General features: G+C 49.4%; 1 protein-coding gene across 1 annotated transcript in view; it reads right to left on the bottom strand.

Annotated features, from left to right (window-relative positions):
* Positions 1-3,232, bottom strand: part of BASP1 (brain abundant membrane attached signal protein 1) — a 49,551-nt gene extending 46,319 nt beyond the window's left edge. Inside the window, exon 1 of the mRNA XM_061449259.1 lies at positions 3,010-3,232. The gene's annotated coding sequence lies outside the window, so the exon portion shown is untranslated. The remainder of the gene's footprint in view (positions 1-3,009) is intronic.
* Positions 3,233-14,347: the final 11,115 nt, after the last annotated feature.

Raw genomic sequence — 14,347 nt, 5'->3', positions numbered from 1 at the left:
ATGGAGTGTGCGCAATCTATAATCTCAGTGAAAGGGTATGATACAAAGGTACGACACTCTCTGAAATAAATCAGTCTTTTATCACCAGGTTACTTCAGTGGGTGTTGCATTTCAAACGCAAAGAAGCATGGAAAGGGAGGGGGTAGGGGGAAGAGGAGAAAAAGCACCTGATCATTGCTTCATGCAATAACTGGAAGGGTAATTTTACCAGTTTTACCTTTTAATGTTGATTTTATTTTAATTGGATATGCTCAGAGGTTGTATCAACAGAAACAACTGCTGCGTGATTGCTTTTTGATTGCTTTTTGGAAGCCACACGCCGTTTTCCTGAATTACACAATCAGCTATTTCATATATGAAGCATACAAGAATAGACAGAGCCACCATGAGTTTCCCAATGCTTTGGGTTTATTCTGTTCACAGACCAGAGCTGGTGATCTCCACTAAAACTGAAAGAGCAAGACAAAAAGAAAATATACACTGCATCCAAACAAGCAAATAGGAAGATCACAAAGCAAATCTTCTTTCTCATGCGAGTGGAGACAGCAAGTGAAAAACCTTTGGTCATGTCCTTACTTCTTCCTGTTCCCTCACCCCTATAGCTTTGAGGGTCTGCCCAAAATTCTCAGAATCCCCCTGAATACAAAAGGAGTGTGTGGGTCAAGGTATCTGTGGAGACAGCAGTAGCAACAGATGCCGCATCTTGCCCTGGGCTGGCACTCCCACCCCACGCCCTCACTGCTGGAATGGGAGAACAGCTACACCAGGAAAAATCCCTCAGCTTTTGAATCCTGGCCACAGGTCTAGGTGGTGCCTGGCAAGCATATGGCAAGCAGAGAGGGGATATTAAGCCAGATTTTAGGGCTCTGATGACAATGCTTCTTCAGAAGGGACTTTAATTGAAAACACTGGAAATATCAAGTAATCGCCATGCAAGGAGGGGGCCTTGGAGATGTATGCTTTCCAATGACCATTCATCACCCTAGAGAGGAAAAAATAAGCCCTACTGCTATCCTCTGCTCCCATTGCATCCACTGCATCCCCACAGCCCACTGCATCCATTGCCCTCTTCCAATATTCTTGTCATCTTTAACCCCAGACTGACAAATACACCAGTTGCCTGGGCTCTTGAAATTAACAAATCGTTAGCTTGCAAAATTCCCCTTTTCCAAAAGGCTTATGCGTGAACACCCTAAAAGAGAAACATATAGCCTAATTTTGGACAAGAGCATCTGCTGGGAAGGGAAAAGGGGAGGAGGAGGAACGAGCGCCGGTGCCAGCCGGCATCGAGATGCAACGATTGGAACAAAAGAGATTTCAAGATGTCGCACTAACGCACACACTAAATAAATAAATAAATGAATCTTTCTCTTGGAGGGCTGCTCCTCCTCGGCAGAGGGGGATGCTCCAGGAGGAGGCGGCCCGGACACGCAGAGCACCCCGCGCGAAATCCGACTGCGGGTGGGGCGGGCAGCACCGCCTTCCTTTTCCTCTTCGAAAAGGGCGGATTTTTGTCTCGGCGAGGTGGGGGTTGCGCTGCAGGGGGGCGTCGGAGTCCACTCCGCCGTCGCGCACAGTCCCAGTGCCGAAGTTAAGCCGGGCTCAGCGTAGGGACCGATGTCCCCACCCGGGGCCCGGTGAAACCCCGGCAGAGCCTAAGGGGAAGCTGCGGGAGGGGTCGCACTGGAGGTCGCAGCGCGCCGCAACGCATCGCCTTTGTTCCGCCGCCAGCCCCATCCCCGCCTTCACGCATGCGCCGGGCACAGACAAAGGCGCGGGCAGCGGCTCCACCCGCGTGTGGCGGGAGGGTGGGTGCGTGTCTGGTGCGTGTCGCGTGTGTGCCTTCCCCCCCCGTTCTCGTTCCCCCGTGTGAGCCGCCGCGCCCAGCCGTGGCACGGGGAAGTTCCTGGCTGGAGCCGAGCTCCAAAGACACGCGTGTGCGTGGGGAGAGGAGGCACGGCGGAGGCGGTCGGGAGGAGGAAGGGGAAAAGGCCGCGGGGAGGTGCAGCTTGTTTCGGTGTTGGGGAGACAAAACGGGGGGAGCCGTGGTTAAGAGGGGGGCGGCATTCGATGAATATTCATGAACCGGCGTTGCGAGCGCGGCGGCACCGGCCGAGGTTGTGGGGGGGTATGCAGTGGCTGCCGGTGGGCAGCCCCTGCCCCTAGAACAGTGCCCTAACGCCCAGCCGAGAGCAGGGATTAAAACGGGCACACGCATTTACGGCGGAGTCAGGGCCGCTCCTTCCCCTCCGCCCCGCCGAGAACAATCCTATTGTTGCCAGCCACAATGGGCACACGCCGCCCCGCGCCTTGCCTCGTCTCCACCGCGGGCTGCGCGCCTCCGCGTACCGCGTCCCGCCCGCCGAGCTCCCTGCACCGCACCGCCGCTCTCCCGGCGGCGGGGCGCCCGCCCCACCGAGCCCAGTCCCGCCACTGCCCTCAGCCAGCCGCCCTGCCATCTTCCTTGCGTGGTGCGTTGCATCCTCCGAGCGCTTCTTTTCGTGGCGAGGTGGGGGGGGGGGTATTCTATTTTTATTTTCCTTTTTAGATTTCTTTTTTAAGCAGCCTCCCTTTGGAAGCAGAGTCGAGGTGCCGAGAAGAAATGGGGCATATAACCCACGGTTATTCCCAGCACATCCCCCCGCTGCCCCACGTCCTCCCCCAAGAAAGCCTCGTCGGGCATTTAAATCCCAGGGCAGAGCCGTCAGCCCGATCTATGCCTCGAAGTCGGTCCCGGGCGGGCTCCCTCCATCCATCCCTCCCTCCCTCCCTCCCTTCCTCCTTCCCTCTCGAGGAATCCAGCTCCTCGCAGCGATATCCCTGCAGCAGCATGCCCGGGCGGGCGGCTCCCCTCGCTCCGCTCTCCCCGCTCTCTCAGGTTCAAACGCACGTCTCCTTCCCCCACACCCGGGACACCAAGGGGAGAGGGGTAGAAATTATAAAAATCGCGCAGCTCTCGGGGTCTGCTGCGTAAAATGCCACAAGTGCGATAGATACACAGCTGCTTACCTCTCTGTGGTTCTCCTGTGCCCCCGCTCTGTGTGTCTGCGCGCTGGGGTATCACCAAGAGAGTCCCAGGCACCCCGGAGCCCGCTCCGCTCGCTCTCGGCGCCGCGCTGCTCCCCCGCTCGCTCGCCGGGACCGGAGTGACTAGTGCCTGCTGGAGCAATGCCGCCGCTGCCGCGGCTGCTGCCTCTGCATTTCTCGCTCTCTCCCCCTCCCTCTTTCCCTCCCTCCCCCCTTCCCTGTGACAGTCTGTGGGCAGTTCAAAAGCCACACGCACTTATTTATTTATTTTTTCCCCCTTTCGCGAAAGGGGGCGCACGGACCCGAGGTTTTAAATACTGGCCTTTAAATATTGGGGGGGTGGGAGGGAGAGAATCTCCCCCAGGCCCGCGAACGCACCTTGCCCTCCCCCCCTCCTTAAAAACACTCTCAGGGAGGATGCCGGAGAGGAGAGGATGGGGACCGGGAAGGGGAAAGACAACCTCCCCGTCCCGAGGGGAGCGGGCGCTCCGCCACCCTCCGCACCCGCGCCGCGGCAGGGCCGTGCCCCGTGGGGCGGCGGCGGGTTCGGTCCCGGTCGAGCTTGGAAGCTGCGCTGCGGCGGGAACGGGCAAGTAGAGCCGCGTGTCTACAGGTGCAGCCCTTTCAGGGTGCGCGGGAGCCCGCTTCACCGGCCGAGAGGGGCGGAAGGGATTAAAAAATCCCAGACGTTTATGCTTTGGGCACGCTTAAGGAGACCGTCTGCACGTTAAACACAAAAGAAAAATGAAATAGAGTGAAGCAACTCGTTTCTGAAGAGTACGGATCTTTCTCAGACTCTCCTGTAGCTGAAGAGCTGGCTTGAACGTCGCTGGGGGCTTCAGGTCTGGTATCCCTCCAGCCCACTACACCCTTTCCAAAAGCTTCCCTGGGGTCGCCACAGCACCCCCTCACCTTCCGCCACAACCCAGGGCCCTGTCCTCACCTTCCCACCTCCCTCGTTTTAAAGCTCCGACGCCGGGCATAGCCCAGCCCGCCGCTCTGGCTGCGGGAGCCTGGTGGTGCGCGGGGCTGGGGCGCCCTCTGCTCCCGGGCGTCGGCGGTTGCTCTCCCGGGCCGGCCGCTGCTCCCGTGTGGACGACCGCCCCCCTAGCCCCACTGCCAGGGGAGGCCGGTGGAACGGACCCGCCGGCATCTCCTCGGGGACGCTCCGGCTCAGGGGCGCGGTGGGGCTGCGCCGCGGCTTCATAGCCAGCAGCACTATCTTTCAGCAGGGACAATGAAGGCTATATCCCATTCATTTGGGGACAAGGACCGAGTGAGAGACGCATGGCTGGCCCGTGATAAGGATAACCCCGGGCTGCATTTTCGACAGAGACCGAGCGAAGAGGGCTCAGGGCATATGGAGAGGGTGGGCGCGGCGGCGGAGCCGAGGATGTCTTGCTGCAGGGACGCCGTGTGCGGGGCGAGGAGTTACGCTTCCCATACATTCCCATGTAGGAAAACTGTCGGGCAATAAAACGCATGTGGGATTTCTGTGTTCCGCGCACAACACCCATGCAGCCGTAGCCGCGCCGAGAATCCAGCCGCCGCCTCGGAGACGTGGGGTTCGAGGACCGGAGGGCAGTGCGGAGGAAGCCCACGCTGTCCCCCACGGTCACAAAAAAAGGCCCGGGCGTGGAGGAAGGGAGAGAGAGAAGGAAGGGGCGAGTGCGCGCATGGCGGGTTCCCCAGGCGAGCGTAAGGACAATTCCCCATGTTTTCGTGCAAACCTTCACATGCCAGCCTTTACTTCAGCCTTTTCCTCTCCTTCGCCCCCTCCCCTAAATTATCCTCCGCATCTCCGTTCTTTCCGTGGCGGTTTAACCCTCGCTCTGCAGCTGTGGGGCGCAGCAGCTCGCCGTGCCACACCTGCCTAAATGCAGCATCCCCCCCCCCCCCGCCGTTTCAGGCGCGGGGCGCGGCTGGCTGAACCCTGCCGCAGCTGGGGGGAGGGAGGGAGGGAGAGCAGGCGGGACCCCCCGGAGCCCTACCGCCACACCCCTGCGCATCACGGTAACGGGCTGATGGGGGGGTGCGAGTGCCACTGTGAGCCAAGCAGCGTTTTACTGTTAAATTGGGTAATCGAGGAAAAAAGAAGAGGCCGAGGAACATCCCCCCACCCTGCCCGGCTTCCCGCCCGGAGCGCAGCCTGGGCGAGCTGCTGTCCACCCTCTCGTTTTCCCGGGAGCATCCCTGCAGAGGGCGCAGTAGCACCGGCGCTGCCCGTCGGTGGCCTGGTGCAAGGTGGAGAGGGGAAAATCCCTCATCCCATGTTTTTCTGTTCCTGAGCCACGCGTATTTGTGAGGTAGGGCTGGAGAGGAGCGAGGGGATTGGGTGCACCCTCAGTAAATTTGTACCCGACACCAAGCTGGGTGGGAGTGTTCATCTGCTGGATGGTAGGAGGGCTCTGCAAAGGGATGGGGACAGGCTGGATGGATGGGCTGTCGCCAGCGCTATGAGGTTCAACAGGTGCCTGGTCCTGCATTTGGGCCACAGCAACTCCATGCAATGCTACAGGCTTAGGGAGGAGTGGCTGGAAAGCTGCTTGGTGGAAAAGGACCTGGGGCTGCTGATTTACAGCCACTGAACATGAGCCAGCTTGTGCCCAGGCAGCCAAGAAGGACAACGGCATCCTGGCCTGTGTCAGAAACAGTGTGGCCAGCAGGGCCAGGGCAGTGATCATCCATCCCCCTGTACTCGGCGCTGGTGAGGCTGCACCTCGAATACTGTGTTCAGTTCTGGGCCCCTCACTGCAATAGAGGCACTGAGGTGCTGGAGCATGTCCAGAAAAGGCAACAGAGATGGTGAAGGTTCTGGAGAACAAGTCCTATGAGGAACGGCTGAAGGAAGTGGGGTTGTTTAGTCTGGAGAGGAGAAGGCTCAGGGGGGACCTTATCGCTCTCTACAACTATGTGAAAGGATGTTATAGTGAGGTGGGGGTCAGTCTCTTCTCCCAAGTAACAAGCAATAGAACAAGGGGTAATGGCCTCAAGCTGCACCAGGGGAAGTTTAGACTGCATATTAGGAAAAATTTCTTCACAGAGAGGGTGATCAGGCGTTGGAACAGGCTGCCCAGGGAAGTGGTGGAATCGCCACCCCTGGAAGTGTTCAAGAACCATGTAGGTGAGGCCCTCGGTGATATATATGGTTTGGTGGTGGTCTTGGCAGTCCTGGGATAATGGTTGGACTTGATGATCTTAAAGGTCTTTTCCGATATAGTTGATTCTGTGATTCTATGACAGGCAAGATGAGTCCAAAATCCAGTATCCTGGACACATAATACCTCAGCCAGGGTCTGAGGGCATAAATGGGTCCTGGACCATGGGGAAACCTCTGGGGAAGCTCCAGAATAGTCTGGGCATGGGCAGTCCACAGGGCCATGACATTTAGACTGTCAGGACTGTTCTGTAAATTTGCTCAACCACTACGGAAGCAGTGTGAAATCGACAGAAATAGAAAGGCCAGTATTTAAGCCTGTATTTGAAGGTGGGGTTAGGCCATGAATGTTCGCCTGCATGAAGCCGAGCACTTGATGGAGGGCTTGATGGAGGAAAGACAAGTTACACAGGGTTCCCAATATATCAAAGAAATAGAATTCCTGAGTGTGTATTGAGTCATTTGCTTGAGAAAGTCTGTACAACGAAAAGTGGCACAGAAATAATCATTGCCACTATCAGTTTGAGAAGGGTGCTGATTCTTTTACTGTTTTCACCAGCCAGAGGGCTGAGATGATAATCATGGTTTACCAGCTCGTATTCTTTTAAATACACCTACGTGCTAAATTATGCATCTCCTAACAACACCCCTCAAATTCAGAATTCATCAAATGCTCCCATTAGTTACTTTGCTGCATGAAGATATCATACATACCTGGATGTCTCATTTGATAAATGTGATACACTTATCCAAATGGGGATTCTATGCAGCCTTTAAACAACTTTATAATAACAAAGGGTGTGTAAAGTATCTCCACCTTTTCCTCATATGTTGAAGGACTTGAAAGAAAAGGTTGCTATCAGGAAGAAGAAAGAGCCCTGAATAGGGATGTCTGTGAAAAGATGGAGAACCAGGTCTGTTCTGGAAATGTCAGTATGCTTGGGCCTTTCTGTGTCATGTAACAGTTCACTGCTTTTCTGATATCCACACTGTTATTCTGCTGTGACAAACACCCAAACTACCTCCCTCTTCTTAGCCAGCTCCTCTTATCACCTCCTGCCAGTTACTCCATCTTGGTGCCTTTCCCTCCGGCTTCAACCTTTCGGTCCCAACTTTGCTTAGCCCTGTCTGTCTCACCTGTTGTCATTATTTCATCTTTCCCCTTAAGGAACAAATCCAATCGTAAATTATTTTTTTTTCCTTTTCCTCTTTAATTTATGTTCAGTTTGTTCTTCTGATTAATAATCAGCTCTTTGCTCTTTGCTCTTTGATTATATTAGGTCTGACAACAGAGCCACAAGCCACAGATCTTAGCTCAGCCTTATCACAGCGCAAGTCTGAAGTGCTCAGACAGCCACCTCCCCTCTTCTCCCACCCTGCCAACATCCCTCCATCCCTATCGTTCAGCACCTCCATTTCTGTGTCCGATTGCTGTTTGGTCTTCTTCCTGAGGGGAAGCCAGTATAAATAAGGAGTGCGTACTCTGGGGAAGTAGGGGCCTTTTCATTTTACTCTTTCAGAATCAGCCTTTCAAGAGAAACGCCTCCTCGCACTCACCGTCAGAACGAACCAACAGCAAAGCCATACTCGTAACAACCATCTCAGGGCTCCCCATTCCTGCCGACTTGGGCTGTATCTACCCCGGGGCAGCCTGTCCCCACCTCGACCCTCACCTGCTGCTCTATGTCCGACCTCACACCACGAGAGGGAGCAGTTTGTTCAGGTTGGTGGCGGAACCTCATTTCTCCTGTACCGAGGCGAAGCGAATGAATGCCCCGTACGCAGAGCCTCTTCTCAGCCCGTTTACCCCGAAAGCATTTTCTTAGTCATTGCATGGTAAAAGACAAATGTTACATTTTGAAAAAAATCATACAATTATTATTCACTTGCAGGAGTTTTTAGAACGAATATCTAAAATGTAATTTGAGACTAATGCATTGTTTATTCACCCAGGTACACAGTCATTTATTCTGAGGAAAATCAAAGATGCCAGTGTAAGAAATTTAAACCTTTCTATTTGCAGTGGATATCATTCTCCTCATCAGTGTAATCCCAGCCACATTAATTTCAAAGCTCGATTGCAATAGCATAGGCAGACACAAAGTGCTTTTTCACAAATTTGTAGGCACAGCACATAAACAGTGTTGATAAAATCCTAAAATAATGTCTTTTATAAGTCGCTACTGGAACACCTCAACCCAAATTTAAGTCCTGACATGAAGACAGATACAAACCTCTGATAAAAATTTTAATCTTAATGACCCAAGGCTGTATGGTGGTGCGCAGCTAAATCTAGTTTTACCTGGTGATTCTGTTTCTACCATAAAAGGTAGTACCTATAGCCAGGTAGGGATATGTGGGTTGTGAACCCTGCTTTACCCCGGCCTCAGCTCAATTTATAATGCAAAGCATATGTGCCTCCCAGGAGGTCCTGCACTAGCCATTGATTTTAAAAGGTTTCCCTGCTCCACAGAGGTCTGTATGCAAGTTTTCCCACAGATGGATATAATTGCTGTTCTGACAGTACAATTATCTGGGTTATTTCTGTCTCTTACTGAGTTACCCTAAAGACTTAACGCTTATGTACAAAAGAAGCAAACGTCCTCAACTGCTATAAGCTCCCTTATGATTTAAGTATGCCAGGCTTCTCTGTGACCATCTGTAGGTTGGATCTTGGAGTCTCACTCTGTTTTCACTTGCAAGTTTCACCAAAACAACCATTGAATGAGATATTCACTGTTTGGCTTCTACGGCCACAAAAATGTCTTTCAGTTAACAGCTGGAGTGACTATCTCTATATCTTGATAATAATCAGAATTGGCTTCTCATGTAGTATTTTCTTCTGTTCTTGTTCAGCTACAAGAATGTCAGAAATGCAGGATCAAATGCATGACTGACTGGATGATCTAACTAATGTGACAGTTACAATATACCTCCTACAAGGTAGGAGAAATGAGATGCACACAGAAAAGAGTGTCAAATACCCTGAGAGACGAAAAGCATGATTTTCTGCTCCAGTACTTGGTATTTTGATCTCTGCAATGAAGGCTGCTTATATACTTTACTTACTGGACTAAAACGTTGCTCTGTTTGAAGTGCAGGTTGTTGGATTCCTACCTTGAGAGATTGCTTCTGTCTGTGAACCCCAGGGCCGTGGCTCTGAGGGCACTGTTAGCCTTGACTGTCCCTGCCAAGCTTCCCCTGGGGCCTCACCCCACACTAGCCCATGGCCCGGGACACCATTGCGGCTCAGCACAGGTCATTAGTCCCTGTCCTATTAGCACCACAGTTGTGCCTGATCCTGTCCCTGTCTCTGGCCCCATGCTCTGCTGCTTCTGACTGAGCCTCCTGGATAGGCCCTGCATCTGGTTTATCTCCTTACATCGTCCGCCTCAGCTCCCAGCTCCTCCTCCCTTGAGGAGCAGCTCTGAGCTTGCTGCTTCTCGATATCCAGTTTGTCACAGGTGCCTCCTGGCAGCCCAGTTAGTTGTGTAAAGACTGCAAAATTGCATTTCCTTGAGGAAACTCAAGCCATCAGGTTTACCTGACAGCTTGCTCTCTGGTCAAGGCACTCATGACATTGGTACCGCTGCTCTGCTTTCAGATTCAAACTGGGTCACATGAGGACACTTGCAGAAGCACCTGCATCTGTACTTTAACAGACTTAGCCTTACAATTATAACTCTCCTAACTGTGTCACCACACAGTCAAAACAGAGAAAGGACAACATCGACACCCACCACAAATCTGTCTAACAGGAACAACTGTTGCCAACACCTATCTGTTGTTGCTGCCACTCCTGTCCTGTCCTGGAAACTGACTGAGGGAAAGATTGCGGCACTCATTCATATACCTTGCCTGACCTTTTGCATCCTCTGCCAATGAAGGGCATTTCTAGGTCAGGAACTGACTGAAATGGGGTGTTCTGAGGATCTCTGGTGATTGACATGGTCACGGGAAAGAGTTTAAACCTGCATAAATTACAGCAGCTCTAGTCCTATGCAGCCACCTTTCTTAGTCCCCTTTATTGCTTCAACTTGGAGGCACTAGATTTAAAACTGCCTCTCATACTTTACTGTGCTATTTGTGACAAGCACAAGCTGCAAATGACTTGTGGAGAGGCAAATTAAATAACTATGTTTGAGGCAGCTAAAAATGAAAATATTTTTAAACTTGGAGATGGAAGTGGCTCTCCCAGAACATAAGAGCCAGATAATACTCGTGCCTCAAAACCATTATTCCTCAACTAACCACCAGATATGTCGATAGCGCGTGTGGTCGAGACCACTCCCATGCACAAAACCACTCCTCTGCTTCCAATAAAGAATCAGTTGTGGAGATTTCTCTGAAACTGATATGTTAGCAGTAGATAGATCATCACAGAAAGGACCCAGTGCTTTAGACTAGTGAATGCAAGTGTGAGAAGCTACGTGGCAAGCTATGTGACCACACCTAGATGACCCGTCCTTTCCATACCAGAGATGGATACATTCTCAAAGCATGCACCATGCATTCAGCCACAGGATTCTCCGTGTTGGAGCAAGACATGCTGTCTGCTTCCTGAATGCTTCTTTGAAATGCTACACTATGATATTTTTATTTTCATGTTTTTATGTGCCAAATTTAGTTATCAGAGAGGGTAAGTGAAAGTACTTGAGCTTTAAATAAGCCCTGTAATGTACACTACCAGCTGTTTGTAGCTGAATGACAGAAGATCTGTAGCCAGGCTGTACCTTTTGCCTTTATGGAGTGAATTCTGTGGGTACTACAGATGAAAGAACATACAGAGAGTCCTGACATATGGCAGGATCAAGGTTGTTAATCAAACACTTGCACACACAAAATTATTCAAGCTTTAAGAAAAAAAACCTTCAGAAAGAAAAAGATAAAGGCCAGTGGCATCTGTGGAGATCCAGAAGCCGATAACTGATTGTGCTCCAGCACAGATGTACCAGATATTCCCTGCTTTATCAGCTGCAGTTCAATGATTAGTGTAACCAAATGGATTCATGTAATGGAGGCAGATGCTGCTTTTGCTTGCCCAGCAGCTAATATTTGTTTGGAGACAGGTAACAGCCTGGCAACAGGCACAGGTTGCTATTGTCACTGCACACTGGTCTGTCCTTCAGAGAAGATGAGTTCATTGCAGCAACATCTGACCATGCATACAGCACCTCCAGTAAGTTAAAAAGCTGAGAAAGAACTTGCAGTTGGACAAGGAGGGCATCTTTTCTCATTAAAATCACTGAAAGAGGCCCCAGTGTTGCTAGGTCTGTCAAACAGGACAAGCAGCCTGTTTGATGGGAAAGTTGTAACTTTCTATAAAGAGTACTTTCCTCAGTGTATTACCTGATAGGACTTCTGTGAAGAGGCATAGGATTTTACTTCTGATAAATGAAGTTCATAGATGCCATCTTGTATTGACTCCATCTGCTCTGTAGTCTCAAGCAAACTTGTGTATTTTAACTTATCAGTCGGGAAAATAAGGCCAATACCACAGCTTAAGTAAGTCACAGTTTGGTAAATATATCCTGAATTCCATGAGCTCCATAAGCCTGAGGTGGAGGTGTTAATAAGCAAAGGTTGAAAGCCAAATCATTACAGGGGTTTTGTTTCAAATATGGTAGCCATTGCAGTAACAGAAGGGCTTTCAAGCAGCTATTTCTTTTATCTGAGAAAGTAAATTGGGCAATGACATATTAAAATACAGTTCCCAGATAGCAGAATGATGAAATGTTTAAGAGATGTTTTAGCTCTTCTTTATACTCTCCCTGTCTACTCTCCCCTTCCTTCCCTTACAAACCAGCACTTTCACTTCTCAACAGGCAGGCTCAGCAGAGAGTACTCAGCATGGCTAGAGCAGGAGTTTATACCATCTTTCACCAATGCAAAGGGAATGTTAAAGATCTGCAGGAATTCATAATGTAAGTAAAATTAAGTCATAATCAAAACCCAAAATCACCACAGTCACCTTGCTTTTCAGTCTTTCATATGGTTGTTTCATCTGCACAGCGTTAGGTTTCTGTGACAAGGCAGAAACCTTTCCTGCTCATACACACCCGTGTGTTGTAGATCCTAGTCAAGCCAAATAAATCAGTAAGATTGTAATGCTGGCTAGGCTCCTGTACAGTGCAAGTATCATAGAATGCATAAGGATGTGTGATGTCCCTATAGTGAGAATAAAAGACCCTAAGAGGAAACAATGCTGGATTTTGTGGGGGCTGTTCTCCCCTGTTGTATTGGTAGCTAACAACAGGAAAGTTGACTCAGTCACCTTCTACTGTTTGTCCCAACACAGCCAGCTTGATCGGAATTATGTATCAGGGATACATAAAGCTGACCAGAGCATATTGGGCAGTCATATTATGGGTAAATACTGGTTTTTCACAACAGATGCAATAGACCTACTTTTGAGAACTTCATGGTGAATTTGCAGTGTTACGTAATGAATACAGTGCATAGCCATATGCATGGTCTGAAGCTCCAGTCTTGTTCAGTCTACAAACTACACCTGGTTGTCTTGTTCTGCCACTGATGCCTGTGTCTTTTGTTTGTAGAAGTTAGCATCATGACTTAAACTAAAATCCTGGTGCCTCCTTTTCTTTTTTCTACATGTAATTTTTTTTTAAGCCTTTTTTTAAGCAGAAGTTACTGTATATTCTGGGCTGAACAATTAAGCCTCTAAGCATAGATGAAATGCAGTAGTAGAGGACAAAGAATAAACTTTCCCCTATTGCTTTCTCAAACACTTTCTTCTCTCTACAGTAGCAAGCAATTTCTTCTACAGCCACAAAGCAATTTAGTTACAAGAGCCACTAGATGCCCCAACTGGATAAAGAAACAGGAAGCTTGAAGGAAGGCTGTCTTCTGTTTCTTGTAACCACTGACATTTGTAAAGCTGCTTTCAGCACAAACTGCAAAGGCACTTTGAGCTGATACGGCTCATTCCTATTACCGTGCAATGAATGAAAGATGCTACAGATTTGCCTCCACTCTTTTCAGTCTTCTTACACCAAAAGTTTTACCTACGATACTCAATAAGCAGCAAGAATGTTGAGTCCCGCAGTTCTGCTCTGAGGAACCATGGGAAGAATATACTGGATATTCCTGCACCATTATGACAGAGAGGCTGAACCAGACATTTTTTTACCAGGGTATTACAGAGTTAATATTGTAAACAAAAAAATAAACATCAGCAGTTTGACTTCAGGTTGCTTTCTATTTGGTTGCTTAATTATCAGTTTCAGGATTTATGTCCATCCAAGTTTATTGATTACTGAGACCTTTCAAAATAAAGTGACTGAATATTTCTCTTCTTCCTCCAAACAAAAAACTCCAAAAAATATCTGTTTTGAAACAGAGGAGAAAATAGACCATAAGCTGAAATGAGTGCCTTAGCCAGTTTTCTCTGACAATCTGAATTGCACAGACTTCACAAAAAAAGGAGCAAGAGGAGCAAAATAAACTCCTTGAAGTGCAAGATTTCAGCTTGGACTAGAGACACATCATAGCATATTACAAAAGCTGTTTTGATGGAGCCTTGGGAGATTTCTAATTCTGTCTTCTGCTTGAAGTAGGACAATCATTAACACTAAATTAGGCCCATCATGGTTTCATCTGTCTGAGCCTTGAAAACTTCTAAGAGTGGAGACTCTGCAGGGTCTCTCATAGCTTCTTCTAGTGCTGCACTACAGTCTTGGTGAAGAATATTTTCCTAATGTCTTACTTGAACCTCACAATCACGAAATATGTCCCTTACCCTTGTCTGCTTTGTGCATGCTATTGTGAATAGAAACCTGGCTTTGTCATCTTCATAACCTTACTTGAAGTAGCCAATAGGCTATTCAGTCTCCCCTTCATCTCCTCTTCACCAGACCATACTTCAAGCCCAGCTTCCTCAATTCTTCTTTGTAGCAAAATGTCAGAGAAAGGGTAGGTGGATGAATCAGGAGACAATCTAGTAACAAACATGGAAATGACTGAAGTGCTAAAGTCCTATTTTGTTCCTGTCTTCAAACACAAAATCTGCTCCCAGAGCAATGTGTGGACCAGCACAATACTTGGAAGGAGGCTGTGGGTAGGGGGCACAACAGCTTGGTTTTGTTTACCTACAGAAGTTAGTATTGTCTTCACTAGAGAAGCTAGTATTCATACTAGGCTACC

This window comes from Pezoporus flaviventris, unplaced genomic scaffold, assembly GCF_033815535.1.
Source record: "Pezoporus flaviventris isolate CSIRO_AGI_PZ_B2104156 unplaced genomic scaffold, CSIRO_AGI_Pfla_v1 ptg000007l, whole genome shotgun sequence".
In the NCBI taxonomy this organism is placed as follows: domain Eukaryota; kingdom Metazoa; phylum Chordata; class Aves; order Psittaciformes; family Psittacidae; genus Pezoporus; species Pezoporus flaviventris.
This window is presented reverse-complemented; position numbering and strand designations above follow the sequence as displayed.